The 19,532-nt window shown below is 36.1% G+C and overlaps 1 protein-coding gene across 4 annotated transcripts in view; it reads right to left on the bottom strand.

Annotated features, from left to right (window-relative positions):
* Positions 1-16,243: 16,243 nt before the first annotated feature.
* The window catches only part of CRPPA (CDP-L-ribitol pyrophosphorylase A), a 426,528-nt gene continuing 423,239 nt past the window's right edge, over positions 16,244-19,532 (bottom strand). For all 4 annotated transcript variants that reach the window (XM_082398504.1, XM_082398506.1, XM_082398505.1 and 1 more), the window contains one exon: positions 16,244-18,187. The gene's annotated coding sequence lies outside the window, so the exon portion shown is untranslated. The remainder of the gene's footprint in view (positions 18,188-19,532) is intronic.

Here is a 19,532-nt window from a genome sequence, read left to right as displayed (position 1 = left end):
ACATACCAACCCTTTAGTGAACCCATTACTGAGGAATACTCTTCTCCATCAGCTGGTTATAAGGGACCTTCAGTGCTGCCACAGGTGTGACTTGGGGGAAATCTGCTGGTGAAACAGTGCTAAGATAATGTGAGGGCAGGTCTGGGACACCTGCTTATGCATTTACTTTTTCTCTCTGTCCCTGCTTTTGCCTGACTCTGAATGTACTACTTCCATCTTACAATGACTGCTGGGCCCACCTGGCCATATTAACTCAGTAATCTGAGAGAACTCAGTTCATGATGGCCACCTCTGGATGCTTGGTCACTTGATGTCACAGGGTCAGAAGCTCCATTCCTACCAAGGCCCAGTTTCATCCCAGGAGGTATGCGGTAGGTGTATTTTTAGTAGGTGTGTAGTTCTTTGCAACAAATTGTATGGCCTGTTGCAGAACCCAGGGATCTATGTTTGAATACTCCCACTGCAGGTACCGTAGTCTATGCTTTGATTCTCCCATCAGAGATACATATGGTACCACAGTACAGTATGGCTCAAGTGGCAGGTGCTTGCACCACATCATGCTCTTTCTTCCTTTGAGCCCCACAAAAAACTGGGAGCCTACCATGTCACCCAGAAAATGTGTTGGAACATTATCCTAAGTGCTGAAGATGATGGGTGCAGAATTCAGAGTTTTCTGCTTCATTTTTAGATTCTTTCTATCCACACTTTTCCTAAAAATATATTTAAATTTCTACCATGGCCAAACTTTGCCTTGGACCAGGGGTATAAGAACGTGGATAGGAAAAATTTTACCTCTTTATTAAGCATTTTCTTTCATTATGTTCCACAGTTGTGATAGCAATACCTGTTACTTTTTCATTAATAGAAATCATTGATATTTTCATGTCACATTACAGTTATTCCATATATCTTGAACTACTGTTTCTTTACTTAATCATTTTAATATTGTGAGTTATAGATCTGCCTGTGAGCTCTTGAGTTTTGATAGTTTACAAGTGTGTGTATTACTGCATCAAAAATTCATGATTTTTTTACATATTTGATGTAATGTTTCAATATAGTTGATTCCCTTTATAGTTCTATATATTTATGTTATGTATTTATAAATATTTTTCTGAGAAGGAATCCATAAACTTCTACAAAATTCCACAGAGCTCTCGTTCATGGCATAAATCTTCGGGAACCCCTGCCTAGACCAGGCTTCTCTCTCCAGCACGCTCTTTTATGACCCTCAGGCTTTGGCTTACATGGCAACCCTCACAGGCCTTCCTGACCACCCATCCTAAGGCAGCCTCCTGGGCACGTCTAACCACGCTATCCTGTTTTTCTTTCGTCACAGTATTTATAAATGCCTTATATTTCCTTGTTCACATGGCTGTTTGTTGGCTCAGTCTGTCATATTTGATCTAGTTGACATTTCCTTCTTAAATGTCCACTCTAGTATTTCAGGCTTTTCCCTCTGGATTTCCTTCAAGGGATAAATTTCCTTTAAATGATAATTTTCCTTAGTTTTTGTCCACTAACCTTTCTTCTCTAATTCACTTTCCTACCTGAACAATTTCACCCATTTCCACTAGTCCAAACATGATCAAAAGTGTATTACTCCCAAGGAGATATGCAGGCCCACAATCCGTGATCTCCCATCCTGAAATCCATAAAGCTCCTTTTTCTACAAAGTTCACTGGCAGCAAAACAGCACCTGAATTCACAAAATAGCCTTTATTCATCTCATGTCCTGTGGATACTCATACATTTCACCAACAGAACTCATACTTTGGTTTATTACATGGTGTGGCCCAAGATTCTGCTAAAGATACTACCTTTCACAGGATGTGAATAACATAATAGTTTTCAAACTATTATAATATTTTCAAAACTGTGACATTGGGAGGGCTGAGATCATTTGTCTATTTCTAGCCCATATCTAGAGAAGGACCCAACTGTCTTCTTAGTATCCCATAGCTCAATGCGATTGCGTTGCTCTCCTACTTATAAGCCACAACTTCAGTCACTTCTCTAAGGACATCCAGTGCTTCAGCCACATCAGACTAGGTTCACGCACGCACCTCACTTCTCCACACCCCTGCCCCTGGAAAATAAATCCTCCTGTGTAGTCCTTGTAATGTCTACATGTCTCTGAGAACTTTTCCTTAGCCTACCAAAGCAGAATTACTGAATGTCATTTGGGGACACTTTTGATTGAATAATTATTGCTGAAAACTCTTACAACATTAAATTATAAAAATGCGTGTCCTGGTATTTCTCTTGCTACTATGTGAAGAGCTCCATGAATGGAGAAGCCATGTCCTATTCCCACAACAATGTCTGGCTCTGTTCTCACACTATGTTAGATAAATTTACCATTTTTCCCCCGCTCCCTCCTCCCGTTTCATTCCGTTTCTGTTAATTGCACTAACAGGTATCTAGTCACTCAAGCAGCGTTCCTTCATTCTCCCTCCCATCATTCTCTTTAACTATAACATCAGTCATTCATGCCTTGTGAATCCATCTTCTCTTCTCTATCTCCTATGCCACTGCTGTATGCCCTCATTATCTCTCGCACAGTGTTTTGAGACACTGTCCTTTTTCTCTACCTGAAAACTCACTTTCTATACAGTCTGTTATTATTCTAAATGAATGGTCTAATTGTGTTACATGCTAATTTTAAATGTTTTAAATGACTTTACACAACCTAAACAATGCTCAAAATCATTAGCATGGCAAAAATATCCTTCAGAAGTTGCCCCAGTCTACTATTCAAGCATCACTCCGTGTTATTCAACCCCCAAATTTGTACTTCCCAGCAAATCTTCTGTGACTTGAATCTTCTTGCTCTTTCTGGAATATAAGCCTCTATATTGGTCCCATATCACGTTTCAACTCAAGTTAAATAGCCAGCTTAAATACCCACCTTTTAAAAAAATTCTCCAAGTAGAGAAGATGGACATCTCAGCTCAAGGAAAGAGAGAATTCACCCTTCTTCTGCCCATCCATACTGGTGAGGGTGGATCTTCTTTACACAGCCTACTGATTGAAATGCTAATCTCTTCCAGAAACACTGTCAAGGATACACCCAGAAATAATGTTTTACCAGCTATCTGAGCATCTCTTATGGAAGTCAAGTTGACCCATAGACTTAACCAACACAGTTAGAATTAAGATAAGGGTATCTGTTATCACCAGTATTATTTAATTACTCCATAAAGTAGTCAAAAAATAATAAATACATTAAACAACAACAAGGATGAAGCAAAATTTTTATTATTTGTAGATTATATGATAATTTCTTTAGGAAAGCAAAATAACTATTGTATAAATTATTAGAAATTATAAAAAATTTCAATAAAATAGTCATTTGCAGAATAAATTCTTCTACAGCAGTATCACATAGAAAATATATATTTGATTTACAAAATCAACAAAAATATACCTACAAGTAAACTTAAAAAAAAGAGTTATAGCCACATGAATATGATTATAAAACTCTACTAAGGGACATTAAAAAGATCTTTAATGAGATATATATTGTATTACTGGAGAGTAAAATTTAAAAATATTTAAAAATATCAATCCTTCCTAAATTACTGTGAAAACTCAAGGCATTCCCAATGAAAATAGACACTTGTTTCTCTTTGGTCTCATATCAAACATGACAAAGCTGAGAAAATTCTTTGAAATATAAGCAATGAGGGTGACCTAGTCTTACATAGCATTAAATGTCATTATAAAGTTAAAGTGATTGGAAACATTCAGTACTGATGGAGAAACAAACATATCAATGGCACAGAATAGAGAATCTAAAGAACAGATGCAAATATACATGGGAAAATAATATATGCAAAAACTGGCATTTCTACATAGTCTAGATGATTCATCAAGTGGTATTGGGCCACCTGGCTTATAATTTGGAGGAAAAAAAAAAAAAACAAAAAAACAAAACCTGGAAAATAAACCTTGACAACTACTTCACTTTCATCAAAATAACTCCCAAATGGACTTTAAAGCATTATAATGTAAAAGGCAACAAATACAAGAAATCATTTTCAAATATTTTTCATCTTTGGGGTACAGAAGCTTTTCTAAATATGTTTCAAAATTCAAAAACCATGAAGGAAAAAATAAATTTTAAAACATAAAAATTAAAAATAAAAAAAGGAAAATCATTAACTGGGTGGAAAGACAAAAATATAATAGACAAATGGGTAATAATTACAACAGAGAAAAAAGTCCTATAAATCATAATGTAAGCAAAGAACAACACAAATGAAAATTTAGCAAATTGCCTGGACTGGCATTTCAAATACATTCAATAACCTAAAAACATATGGTCAAGTTCTTCATCTCAACAAGACAAAAAATTTACGAATACAAACAATGAAATATTATGGCCATATGGTTAGCAAATATTTTTAAATGATTAATAAGGTAACTTGGCAGTATTTACCAGAATTTCAGTTGTGCATATTCTTTGACTCCATATTTCCAATTCTATATGTCTATTCTTCACAAATACACAAGTGGTAAAGATTTCAGTATGAAGTTAATATAAAGTAATCTTTGTAATAGGGAAAACCTGAAAATAACCTTGGTCAACAGGAGAAACATTGTTCAATAGGAGAAGGATTCAATAAATTAGCATACGGACTACATAATAATATGCAGCCATTAAAAATAAAATAGAAAGTTATTTGTGAAACATTTTTGAGTGAAGAAAAGGATGCTGTAGAATAAAATATCAAATAAGATCCTATTTATGACTGACAAGTAGTATGTACATTAAGAACACATGCCCAAATAGAGATTTTTGGAAATGCACAGGGATGGTGGCAGTGGAGAGGGCAGAGAGAGTGCTGTGTGAGTGAGGGAAGGAGACAAAAGAGAAAATAAAAATTGCCTTTTAATCTTATATTAATTATATACAGTTCTATATTGCTAGACGTTTTTTAGATTAGCCTGTATACTTTGTATTATTTTAAAAAGGAAAAGGGAAAAGAGAGAAATTGTGATAAAATTCATGTTTGTATAGGAGTAATAAAACAGGCATTTTTTATTTTGACAATTTTGTTGGCAATGCAAATTATTACAGTTTTTTAGAAAGCATTTGTTAGCATCAATAAATTGAATAATGTGCATACACATTGAGCCAATAATGATATTTTCAAAATTTACACAATAGCTGTGCAAACCTAAGTATGCAAAACTGTTTATGAGAGAATGCTCAATGAAGAATTGTTTCTAATAGCTAGAATTTGGAAACAACTTAAATATTTTATCAATAAGGAATAGGTTGAATAACTTATTCAGTTTTAAGTAAAAATAAAAGACACATGTTTCATTTTCACCAAGAATTTTATTGAACAATGTATTCATTAACCGAACGAACTTTTTGGCCAATCCAATATTAAGAGAATACAGTGCAATATTAAAAACACTGGAGCATATCTCTGTGTATCGGCAGAGGAAGTGGCCCCTGTAAAAAGTTGCAGGACAGGACCTGTTTCTAACTAAACTAAATTCTATCTGGTTTCTGTCATTTACATAATAATATGAACCATTATTGTATACACTGTTGGTGTATACATGTGCAAAATTAGAAATAATATACATGAATCTGTTAACATATATGTTATATATAAATACACATATGTAATCTTTGTTATAGTTGAAGGGTAAGATTAAGGGGAGTCTCTAAATTTCTGTTCTCATATTGGTGATGATTTAGAAGATGATTTAATACTTTCAATATCAGAAAAATAATAACATTATTAATTCAAAACCACCTAAGTTTTTAGATGTCCACACAAATATATTAACATGAAGCATAACTCGGTGCAATTAAGTAAGTTGTCTTCTTTGCAAAAAAGCTAGTTAATATTAATCTGATGAATGTAAAGACCTATCAATTTGATGTCACTTTTGTTAAAATATAAATATCCAAGAGCTCAGATACTGCCTCTCGGCACACTTCACACCACTCACTCAGGTGATGTTCAAGGGTAGGAAGACCTGCAAATTATTCTCACAGAAATTAGCTTCTCTTTCTGTAGACCTATGCAATACAATGTTCATATCTAAAACTTGGTATTGTTTTCTCATTCAATCACATAAAAATCCTTCACAATGACAAAGTTTTTCAGCCTTACCTCTGTGGGTTACCTTTGAGACTTTCCTCTTTCACAGAATTCTGAATGTGGAAATGGATGAACTATATCATTATTAACCAACCCATCTTCTGCATGACTTGCACACTCAAACAATTAGAGGCTATATTCTCCTGCAAAAAACTTTATTCCCGTAAGATATTATGACACTGAAATTGAAGTTCACAAAGGTAATATTAAAAAAGACTGTTTTCAGAGGATTTTATCTTATTTCAGACTTTGGTCATGATTAAAATCTCAAATCACTTCTAATGTGTGATAATAAATATGAAAATTTTTAGTTTAGTAACATGCATTCTAAATATAAGAAATCAAAGTAACTTATGAACTCAATCTAATATATTTGAAGTTAGGAAATATGTGTTCAATATCTAACTTACATAGAACTGAAAAAGTAGAATAAAAGCATGATTAACATGATCTCCTTAGATGTATGTTGAATAAAAGACTACCTTAATGATAATATTCATTTTTTTGCTTTAATTTGGAGTTAATTCTGGAAATTTCAGTTTCTTAGACATATAGTATTTATGCATCTAACAAACTCAGTAATTTTCATTTTATAGGGAGTCATAGGAAGGCAAAACTCTAAAAACTCAAACTCTAAAATCCAAGCTGAATGAAAATAACACCAGGATATACATATGCATATTTGTTGGAGGCTCTATCTTATAAAGTCAGAGTTTGCAAAGTAACATAAATGAATTACCATTCCTTTTGCACTTATAATTATATATATATATATAATACACATATGCTTGCTGCGTGACAAATGTATGTATACATATGATACCTACGTATACATATAAAAAACACACACACACCTAATACTGCATTTCCTGGACTCTAGAAGCAGGCACCTCTCAACCACAGTCACCCTCGCTTAACAGTTTAAAGGCAAATTTACTCCATCCTTTAATAAGGCTGTTTTTAAATTTTGAATCATTTCCTCTAGCTTTCCATGGTAAAGTATATTTTTTAATATTTTATATATATAAAAATACTGAATGGCCTTATTAGCTGCAAGCTATAAATGCCACAAAACAGATTTGGAAATTGGAACATACCCAACATAAATGGTTACCAACAGTGAATGGGAAGGCATACGAAACAGGGCAATAAAGCCACCACACAATATGAGGAAAATCATTAAACAATCTGGAAAAGCATCAAGATGGCTGGCCTCTTTGTAGTTCCAGCACAAAGACTGAGCCTTATTTCTAAATATTTTCCCTGGTGGGGAATAACAGCTTGAAAATAATCCCAGATGTATTCGTTTGTGTAACCATTTGCTTCTTGTAGCATATAGGCATGGAAAAATTATTGAAGGCTTCGGTTCTGGACTTGTATTTTTTTAAATGTCAGGCTTTTGAAAAATAGCACCATTTTTCTTTAAAACCGTTCATTTACCTGGAATGTTGGCCAGCAGGCCTATAATATGGACTTGGTTTTGTTAAGATTGAAAAAATGCCCAATGGCAAAAGAAGAATGGGCAATTTTAGTGGATATAACTAAATATGAACCCAAACTCAAATGAGCAAATGTCCAAGCAGGGTAAAAACCAGTGCTTTTATGATTCTAAGCTAGCCAAGGAATTCTAGATCCTGTTAAAGAAATATCAGTTTAGAGAGAGAAAGTAATCTAGAAAGTTTTCTTTAAAGATACTGAAAGCAGAGCATTTGAAATAAAGTTTAAGACAGTAGACTTTACACTCAGGCATTTCTTTTTTCTTGAAAGTATCCTCTCATTTTGAGATGATTCTAGATGCTGAGACAAGAGTTCCAAAAGCTAAAAGTCATTTTTTAAAATCAATTTTAAAACACAGTTAGATGAAACAATTTACAGTTCTCCATCAACTGTTGACAAATTCATTTAAACTCAACTTTTCAAAGTTCTAAAAATGTATCAAATGATCTGCTAAGTATTAATTCTGCTTTCTACATTTGAGTATACATTAATTATTTTTAAAGTAGAGTCTCTGCTTAGTGTGGTGTAGGTGTGTCCGTGTGGGTATGTGTGTAGAGAGAAAATGGGAGAATGAGATTTCAATGGCTTTTTTTCCCCCTCACTGGATCAGATTTTTTTTGTTTTGAATCACTAGGAAATAGCTAACTTTTTTTGGTAGGCATTACTAAAATGTTGTATTATTATTATAAACTAGATTGTTGTTTAGAATGTGAAGGGGTATGTTTGAATCCATCATCCATTTTACAGATATTTAATGAGCACCTATGCTATGCCAGGCACAGTTTAGCAACCAGGGCTTCAACAGTGGCAGGGAAACCACAGTACATCACGCCTCCAGAAGGCTTCTTCAGAAAAACTAGAATCATACTCCTGATTCCCTAAGGGAAACAACCTGGGACAAGAAATAAATAGGGGAGTATTTTTTCATTTACAGAACTCTAAATATTTTGTAAACGTTACATCAGTTTCAATATAATTTATGTAAAAGATTTATCACCTGAGTATGTGTAACTGATATCCTGTAGCTTAGAAAAAAGATCTCTTTGACTCAAATGATCTCTTGCTTTGAGACATACTATTAGCCACATGACAATGACACCAGAAGGAATGGATTAGATTAATTTCAAGTGAAAATAAGGAACTCAATCTAAACTACGTAAAACTAACCTCACTATGATTTATTGCTTTTCTCAGACCATTGAAGCTGCAAATAAAATTTATGAGGGAAGAACAATAAATTAGGACTGGATAAAGGCATAATTTTAGGCCTCAAGTTGCTTGTACAGTTAGATTTTAACACATAAAATTGGGAGCATAATACTAATAAGTTAATAAAATCAGCCAAGTGCTGACATGTAAAAACATTTTTTTGTAACAATTGGTTGGTTCAATCAGTTAGCGTTGTTGACAACCTGAAATTTCAAAAATCTACATTACTTATATTCAGTGAACATTAAAAATGTAGAAAAGTTCATAAATGCATGCGACAGAAGTTCACTGGTCTTGGAATATATTTGGGGAGTAGGAGTGGATAAGTTGCCTTTAAAGTTAAAACTATAAAATTACCACATAATAAAAGCCTGTGCTTTGAACACTAATTGCCCATTTATTAAAAAATAAATAAATAAATAAAGCTCTCTTCCTACAATTATGAGGGTGTGATGTATAAACTTTCTTTGGTTTTACTGAGATGTGTTTTATATATTTTCAGTTCTACTGCTCTTTTCCATTTATTCTGGACTTTAATTCTACTAATATGCATAGCATCAAGAAAGCATTACATCTATGAAGATTCCTACAGTGTTTTAATTGAGAGTAAATTGCCTTCAATAAATGGGGCTTCCTACTGGCCTGGAAGGCTGGCCCACCCTAGTGTCTGGGCACAAATGTTCATTAAACTGAGAGTTAAACCGAGGCACGATAGCCCACTTTGTCAGCTGCCTAGAGGGAAGTTGTCAAGTCTGGGACCCTGCTGCTTTATTCCTATAACTGTGTTTTAGAAACACCTCACAAGTGGAATTGTGGTTGCCTCATCCAGAAAATGTGGAAAGGATTAATGTGGCATGTAAAACAAATCACTCCTGAGCTCAGCTGAGAAAGTGGGTATTAAAAGCACTCCAGTCAAAAGAGCTTTAGTGAGAGGGTCACGGTGATATACAGTCAGCATATGTTGGGCTGGTAATGCTGCAGGGTGTTTGGAAATGGTAATGGTCCATGGGTGTAAAGTCTTTCAAGACCTCTTAAAGGCACATGTGTTTCTTGAGCATGTTCTCCAAACAAGGACCTGTTATGGGTTAGATTCACTGAAGCTTTTAAACTTTATTGATTGGTTTGTGGGATTCCAGGTTCACTTACTGCTTAAAAAAAGAAAAAGAAAAAACAACCTGTTGATAAACACAGGCAAGAATCCCACTTTAATCTTAACCTTATGAATCAATAAACAATGTGGGATGTTGCCTCCTCATCGATTATGGTACACACTGTTTATTTTTATTATGGAAGTGCTTGCTAGTTTTCAGAGTTAATGGCAATAGATCTATGTTGTTCTTCTAAATCCAGGTGCTTTGTAGATTTATTTTTGAGGGGGAAGAAAAGGGAGACGTGAAGATTTCTTGCTATTTGAAATATGAACCATGGCCTTAATAAAAACTTGTGGGTTTCAAGTTGAGAGAGAACAAATAAACGTACGAAGTGTAATTTCATAAACTGAAACGATTTTCTTTGGTATTCCCACTTTAGGTACAAATTCTTTCAGAGCTCATATTATAATGCAAATACGTAATTGTAGCCACAGTTGAATGAACTGTTAAAGAAATAAAATGCACTAGTTTTCTACATATAAGTAAACTATTTTTTGCCAGTTCTCCTCTGTTTGGTTTCTATTTGCACTTTTTTATGGGACGCTTATATTTTTTCTAGGTTAGACCTCATCAATTCATTCATTTTTCTAAATAACCTACACCAAAGGAGCATGCAAAATCTTTGAGAAGATGAAAGCACAGGCCAAGTTTGCGATAAATAAGGAGTGATGCGTTTAAGTAGTTATCAGCACATAGACTCAAAACAAGCATGTGTTTTTAGGTAAGACCTGATAGAATATCAAGACAGGTTAGCAGGAAGTACTGGTTAACTAACCTAAAAATCTCATCAGTGAAACTAAACAAATAAAAATATTACGTGAGACTGGCAAAAGACAAGGTAGTGTGCTTTTGGGTTTGGGTTCAGTGCTCCTGAGTTTGGCCCCAACTTACAACCATGACTGCAAATATTTTTTCACCAACTTCAAGCATGACATTATTTGTTACCTTTGCTTTACTGCAGGCCTGGTAAAAGTCAAGATCAATAATTTCTCAGGACCATTTCCACTCTACACTGAAATTACAACCAGCCTGAGGGACACAGCAGATATAAAATTTCTTGCCATCTCTGTAAAACTCATAAAGCATCAGCATTGCTTTGTTTTTTAATTGAACTTCCCGTCTTAGTCCCGTTTACGTCACTACTCTCTGACAAATACATTTGGCTGGGAGGAAGGTGTATGGTGAGCACTCATGGTCATTGTATTGGATATGAAATTGATGCGTATAGAAAGAAGATGAAAACGTTACAAAAGCTAGATGGTAAGGACAAGGGAAGCTGTCAGTATCACTGGATTTTTGCTAGGCAAGCATGGAATAGTATGGCTATGACTACTTTATATTCAAAGAAGCAATTAATGTTGCTGCTCTCCACATGCCCAACTGTGGCTGAAAAGGACACTGAGTTTTCTGTGCAAAATGCTCAGTATACAGGAGTCACTACCCATGCACCGATTGCCCTTATAGCCTTTGATCTTCAAATGCATTTATTTTATGTGAATAGTCTTCTTCATTGATAAGCATGCATGAGTCTGCAGCCCTGTCTTCCCAAGTTGCTTATAATTACTCTTTCAAGGTATTTCTGCCTTAGATATAAATGGATGTAACTTTTATGCTCTGTTAGAAGCCTCCACTTCCAAATGTAAAACTACTCAAAATTTTCTATTCTAGATTTAGGACTTTTCACATAATTTGCTAAATATGGTAAACGTCCAGAAGGTCTAAGTGCAATGCTTGTCTGTTCCATATTATTGGAAAAGGTATTTTCTTTTCATACTGGAATGATGATAGGAAGTGGATGATCTTGACAACAGTATTTCTTTCGTTGTTAGGTATGTGTGAGTCTGTACGTGCACGTGACGTTTTTGCCACTTTACACTGAAAACGGTTCTGGGCCTGAATGGTAGATTCTGAGATGTCTAACTAGTACTGAGTTGGGAAATTCCCTGTGCTCAGGGGTTCTGACTTTGAACACTTCCCCAAACACACTAACTGGGGACCTGGACTATGTTGACTTTTGGAGGGTTCCACATCTCCCAGACAAACTGCACATGAGGGCAGACTAACCCACACCAGGATGTGCTGCACACCTGTACAACAGATGACCAATTTTAAATGTGCAAAGAAAAACCTCCACAGAATAACGTGATGTTTCCTTCACGTGGTATACCTGCAATGCAGACAGCTAAGGGGCTAAAGCGTGCCATTGAGCTGTAAGTTTTCATTGCTAAAGACATTTTATAGGGCTTAAATTTTATATAGTCCAGTATCAAGTAGTACTCCTAATTGCATGACTTCAAAGTAGACATGTGAGCCCTACTTTAATATTATTTTAGTGGCAGGCAGTCACTGCCCTTCCAATTGTTCTTATGAGGTCCTAAATTAACACTATTATTGGGAATGTTATTTAACTTCAATTTTAGTGAAAACTATGCCTCCTTCTCTGAATGGCAGTTTGAACACTGAGATTAAATTGATAGAGAGAATCAAGTCTGAATCAGTATATAGCCCAGAGGTACATTGTGAATCCCATAAAGCATTGTTGCAGGCACCTGGTTAGTGTTCTGAACACCTGCTTAATGTTTTTTTCATCATCACAAATGTCCAAGTGCTCAGTAAGTCACTGGGGTTTGAATGACAGCCGTGCGCTAAGCAAGAAGTTATGTTTTTTCACTACCAAACTGGACCATAAATGATGAAAAAGAGGTCAAAAAGGAAGTATGGAACCATACAAATTTGAAAGGGGAAACTGCTAATAGCTATAAACCTGGTGCAATCAAAGGCTTGGCAAGTCATTGCAAATTACCTGCTCTGTGAATTACTGATCGCACTGCATTATGATATAGAACTTTCTAACTCCTTTCATCTGTAGTAACAGGGCTTTTAATAGCTCACAGATCAAAAGCAAAACACTGCCAGTGGAATTCTGATACAAATAAGCCGAGGTTGCAAAAGTATAATGCATGTGAACAAAATGTTAATACACATCCAATATTGCTTTCAGTTGACAGATTATTTAACAGAGTATATGCGTTTTACAAAGCAAACTTACCAATATAATACTTACAGAAAGGGAAGATAGGTAAGGCATGCCTGACTAATATAAAAGGAAGAGTGAAATCTTGCATGATACTTCCATTAGGGATTAATGTAGGTTGGTATGCTTTAAGCAAGATCTTGGCAATCTTTCACATGGAAGATGTCAAGTCCCTAAATCCTTTTCTTCTAGCCCCAAACTCAGACATGTGGGAGTCAGGGGTACTAAAAATTATCCCTCCAAATATTTTTCTTATGAGGGGAAATATCTGTATCAATAAGTTTCTTTTGAAAAATGTGAAATGCCCATGAAGTGTGAAGTCTGGCGGTCATTTGCATGCCGCTATAATCAGACTGTTTTCCTCTTGCCCCCTTGCTGAAGATCATGGGTACTGATTAAATGGACATTTTTATTCTACGTAAAAAAGTCCCAGGGAAAAGAACAAAAAAACCTTGGACCATCAGATATGTTATAGCAAAGATTTGGCTGAATTACTGCCAAGCTAGATTTCTGCACTGATGCAAAAATACCCTGGTGCCTGGGAGTTGGAGAAGAGGAAGAAGCAGATGAAGCAGACAGTTGCCAAAGAGAGATTTTCAGTCATACTTGGATCCTTTATACTTGATAATAACTGATATGGCTGAAATAGAAAATTATTTCCTTATTGGTTCTTGGATCTAAGTTCTTATGTAACCCACTGTAATTCTTTTGTAAGAATAATTTTTTTCATTTGTGATCAATTAGTGTTACTCCTTGCTCTAGTGTTAAACACAGTGATGAAATAAGAGAGCTAGCGTTCTTATCTTACAGGAGATGCACATAAGTGGCCACAGTGATATAAAGAAATACAAATTGTGACAGTGCTATAAAGAATATAAACAGAAGGCTGGGAAGATTTTGAATAGGGATGCTGTTTGAGGGGGGATTGTCAGGAAAGGCTCACAGATGAAATGCTGTTTGAGCTGGGATAGGATCAATATGAAAAAGCTAGACTTGTAAAGAGCAGGGTAGATGGGAAAGATAAGATAGAAAGAAAGAATAATGAAAACAAAGGTCCCACGTATGTGAAGGGCTAAGAGTAGTTGATGAAATGCAAGAAATACAATGTGGCTGGACCACAGAGAGCAGGGAAGAGAATAGAAGATGACGAGGGCAGATGATGTAAGGCTGTGAGTCAGAGTAAGGAAGAGAGCAACATGTTATAACTAGCTATTCTAGGAGGAACAAATGATCTGTGAGAAAGCACTGAAGCAAAACCAGCTAGGTAAACATTGAAGTGCCCAAGTGAGAGATGATGGTGGTTTGGATGAGGGTGGTGGCGGTGGAGGAGGATAGAAATGAAAGCAATCTGACTCTACACCCATCAAGTCCTCAGAGAAATAGTGAAAGGCTCTCAGCCTTCCAGCCCATGTGATATAGTAGCCCAACCTTCTGGTTGAAGTGTTCCATGAACAATACTCTACCCCCAACCTCCAGACAGAGAATTTGTCTCTCCCACCAATATTCCCTTGAAATTGTTTTAGGATTTTTTTAAGTCTGTTGAATGAGCTAAGTATAGAACTCAGGGAAACACATGAATTACTCCTGCAGTGTCTATTGTAAAAGTGATTTCAAATCTTTGTGGCACCAGGTGGGGTGGTCAATAAATCCACTGGTCAATAAATTGCAGCTGATGAAATCTGAGCAGCTGAGGTGAAGTTCTATACATTATGAGAGAGAGGGGGGGAGAGAAAGGTTGCTGGGGCAAGGAGTGTGAGATTAGGGAGGACTTCAGAAAAAAATGAGTTCTCGTCTATACATTTTTGCTTATTGTTTTTACAAATAGCTTTCATTCACAGTTCTGTATTTTGTATAAATTAAGAAAGTTTATTTTAAAATTATTTTAAAGCATTTGAAAAGAGTATCTGGAGACTTTCCGCACTCAGTACCAGATCAAAGAGGGGAGGCATGAGCATGGAACGTAAGAGCAAACAAGACAGGTTAGAGGCTGTTGAAGTGTAACAGAGAAATGCATTAGTCTGCGCCTGGGGCCAGGGTCCTGGGAGGGGCAGCTGGTAGATAATACTGGATAGTAATGCCTGCATATCACTTATAGTTGCAGTTGCTAAATAATTATTTTATGAACCACATATAGTTTGTTATAGAGTACAGGTTACGGTTGATTGATTCCTTTATGTTTTATAATTTCTCATGAGAGAAGGAAACTTTAATTCGTTAGTAAAGGGAGGAAGATACACACCCTTGGTCCTTAAGTTACCAGTAGCCGCTGCCTATAAAAAGACCAGTAACCAATATGCCTTGCTGCAGGGCTTCCCCATGCTTTTCTTGTCATAGCATACAGAGAAAATGACAGGATTTGTATGGCTCACTGGAGGAAACTGGAAGGGATTTAAGAGTGTCTATAAATATCTTTGGGGGCAAAAAGTATTACATTTTCTTGACATTTTATAATTACAAAGACACAGAGCATTAGAGAAAATACTAAATGTTGAAATTTTTATCATACTGGCAAATAAAATCTTTTCAAATATCCAATGAAAAACTTGAGTTAACTTTCATGTATGAACTACGTACCTTTGAAGAAATCATCATGTCTTTCACTGACAAATGCAATTAATGTTGGCATTTCTGAGGACAAAATAATTTTTAATCCAATTGAACTCTTTCGTATATTTCAAACTAGAACTCAGAATGTCTGCATTGCTAGAGCATGCAACATGCAACAAGCTTAAATGTCACTGAGAGCACAAATGTCAAAAACTTATATAAGTATCCCATATATATGTAAAGACAGGGATTGAGGCTGCCACTCACATCTAAACCTAAGAGTCCCTGCAAAATTTCTTTGTCCCTGCAGGCTGTGTGCCACTGTCTTTGTGGGGATCTGAGACCTCAACTCAGCTACAATATGTTAGGGTGCCCCAACTAACACAATCTGAACCTGAGTCCTGAATAGATGTCCAGGTACAGCAGGGATCCCCAACCCCCGGGGCCATGGACCGATACTGGTCTGGCAGCCTGTTAGGAACCAGGCCGCACAGTAGGAGATGAGCGGCGGGCGAGCGATCAAAGCTTCATCTGCTGCTTCCCGTCGCTCGCATTACTGCCTGAATCGTCCCCCCCATCTGTGGAAACACTGTCTTCCACGAAACTGGTCCCCTGGTGCCAAAAAGGTTGGGGACCGCTGATGTACAAAACACTCCTTAGCCATGGAGAAAGACTTCATTTTTAAATTTTTTTTATTGAAGTATAGTTGATTTGTAATGTTAATTTCTGCTGTACAGCAAAGTGATTCAATTATATATATATATTATACATTCTTTTTATTAAAAAAAAATTTTCCACTATGGTTTATCATAGGATATTGAATATAGTTCCCTGGGCTATACAGTAGGACCTTGTTGTTTATCCATTCTATAAATGATAGCTTACATCTGCTAACCCCAGCCCCCCACTCTATCCCTCCCCCAACCTCCCCCTCCTTGGCAACCAGAAGTCTGTTCTGTGTGTCCATGAATCTGTTTCTGTGTTTTAGATAGGTTCATTTGTGCCATATTTTAGATTCCATATATAAGTGGTATCATCTGGTATTTGTCTTTCTCTTTCTGAGTTATTCAGGTAGGATGATCATCTCTAGTTGCATCCATGTTGCTGCAAATGGCCTTATTTTCTTTTTATTGGCTGAGTAGTATTCCATTGTATATATGTACCACATCTTCTTTATCCATTCCTCGGTCGATGGACATTTCAGTTGCTTCCATGTTTTGGCTATCGTGAATAGTGCTGCAATGAACATCGGGGTGCATGCATCCTTTCGAAGTGTGGTTTTCTCCAGATATATGCCCAGGAATGGGATTGCTGGATCATATGGTAGTTCTAGTTTTAGTTTTTTAAGGAGCCTCCATACTGTTCTCCATAGTGGCTGCACCAATTTACATCCCCACCGACAGTATAGGAGTTTTCCCTTTTCTCCACACCCTCTCCAGCATTTGTTATTTGCAGAATTTTTAATGATGGCCATTCTGACTGGTGTGAGGTGGTACCTCACTGTAGTTTTGATTTGCATTTCTCTAATAATTAGTGATGTTGAGCATCTTTTCATGTGCCTACTGGCCATCTGTATGTCTTCCTTGGAGAAATGTCTTTCAAGATCTTCTGCCCATTTTTCGATTGGGCTGTTTGTATTTTTGCTGTTGAGTTGAGAAAGACTATTCAGATTGTCAGATAGCTGAAGGTATCACTTGGCCTTTCTTGCAACCCAGTGTTTGGGGGTCATTATCTATGCATCATTTCAATGTTGCTTATAGCAAGAGGCTACTGAACCAGGATGCCAGGCACCCCAGGCCCTACCTGGATCTTCCAGGACAGAGGGAATATCTTGCCGTAAATCTGCAACTCAAATTTACAGCAAGAGGCCATGTACAGGAAAATCCTATTTTACAGAACGGTCACTGAACCAGGAAGCTGCCTCTCTACATGCACACTAGACTTTAGACCATATAGGCCCAGTCATACTCCAACAGAAGTGTAAGCTCTTTGATACACTCATTCCCAGCAGGCCACAGGGAAATGGGAAAGAAGTGGAAGCAAGGAGAAAGAAGAAACGACTGGCTTCCCATGAGGATTGTTGAATTTTTCTCATTAGCATATATTTTTGGCTAATATTTACAATATGGCATGTTCTGGCCTCTTTCTGAAAAAAAAAAAAAAAGATACAGAAATGCTCCAAATCCTTTCTTTCCTACCCTGTGGAAATGAAAAAAAAAAAAAAAAATTGAGACAGCACAAGTTCACAGCCTGCCTTAGGTGATAAAATTAAATTTATAGTGACAGAGAAGCAGGCGTATTAATTACAGTAATGAGGAAAGAAAGATTACTATTAATTTTGATTAAAACACCTTAATATTTCTTTTTGAAACACTGATAGCTAACGTTCCTCAGGAAACCAATTTGAATATTTAAAAATACTATCGCAACCATTTTATCAGAGTGTAACACGTCCAATATTGAGTTGGAATTTGGGTCCCTCTGATTTTCCATCTTTGCTTTGTTTGCAGTTTGTGCTCATTGCTAAACTCCTGTTTCATAGTCATGGAATATATTTATTTAAATATTTCTCTTCACATGGGCCCAAAGCATATCCAGAGGTGTCACAGAAAATTAATCTGTCAAAATCAAAAGAGTATGTTTCTGTATATATATACATACAGCACACTATTTTTGAATCACCATCTATATTTTTCCAGTGTTTTTCCACAATGTGTATTTTTCTCTGAAAAAAGAGAATTTGAAAAGAATTGCCAAATCTGTCTCGGAACTTCCACTTTAAATTCAAAACAGATTCCCAAATGTCTACTGGGATATATCTCTAGTATGACTAAGAATGTGCACCTGTGATTACCTAAACCAGCCAAAGAATGGCACCATTGCTTCACATAAATGTAGTCACAGATATTTTTTATTTGGTTATAGAGTTTTATCATAAATCCCATGGCTCAGTGTAGAATTCTATCTGTCCTACAGGCCCACTTTTTGCCTTTAGATAACATTTTACAGCAAAAACCTGATGTATTGCTTCTGTCACACTTTGGCCACTAAAGGAACTTAAAACAGCACAATGGGTGAATAATAAGGAGACAAAGGGAATTCTCTGCCCTTTTGGCTCAGTCCATGCATATGGTCATAATTTTCCAACTTTATGACAATAAGGGGAACGCATTTATCACTCCTCTGCTCCTTCTTAAGTTGATCCTCCATTGTTAAGTTTAGCAGTTGGCCATATGTCTTATAGAATTATTAAATAATGTGAGATGGCCACTTGAGTTTTACAAGGAAATAATGAATGGTGGAGAAAGAGTGGCAGGTTTGAAGGACAGGTTCAGAGAAGCATTAACCAAACTGGATGATTATCTTACAGTTTCTGAGAGTTAAATAGAAAGCTAAAGATAGCCTGACAAGTCTCAGGCTAATTTGTTCTGTCATGTTCTGTTGCAGACAGGATAGGCCCACATCAGCCCTGGAGTAACTACAGTAAAAAAATCTTATCTTTTTTCTTCTTCATAATTGTAGACCACACCTAATAGTCCTTTACCTGATTTATCTATAATTGCTCGTACAATTTGAATGGTTCTTAAGACTGAGTTTTCAGACAACTAATTAAATGACACAGTGATTTCACTTGTATTCAATATTGCTCAGTTTTCAAAATCAGGCAAGGAAAACAACAGTCCAATTTTTAAAAATACACAAAAATACCGGACGGTTTACCAAGGAAGATAATAAAGTGTTCAATGTCATGACTCATCAGGAAAATGCAAATTAAAATCACAATGAGATACCACTATATAATCACCAGAAAATCTAAACGTTAAAAGACAGAAAATGTCAAATGTTGGTGAGCTTGTGGAGCCAACAGAATATTCATACATTGTTGATGAGAATGTAATACCATGCAACTACCTTGGGAAAAGATCTGGCAGTTCCTACATAAAACTAAACAAATGCCTACCT

This window comes from Balaenoptera borealis, assembly GCF_965194805.1.
Source record: "Balaenoptera borealis genome assembly, chromosome: 7".
Lineage (NCBI taxonomy): Eukaryota > Metazoa > Chordata > Mammalia > Artiodactyla > Balaenopteridae > Balaenoptera > Balaenoptera borealis.
The sequence above is the reverse complement of the archived record's forward strand: the minus strand, read 5'-3'. Positions and strand labels throughout refer to the sequence as shown.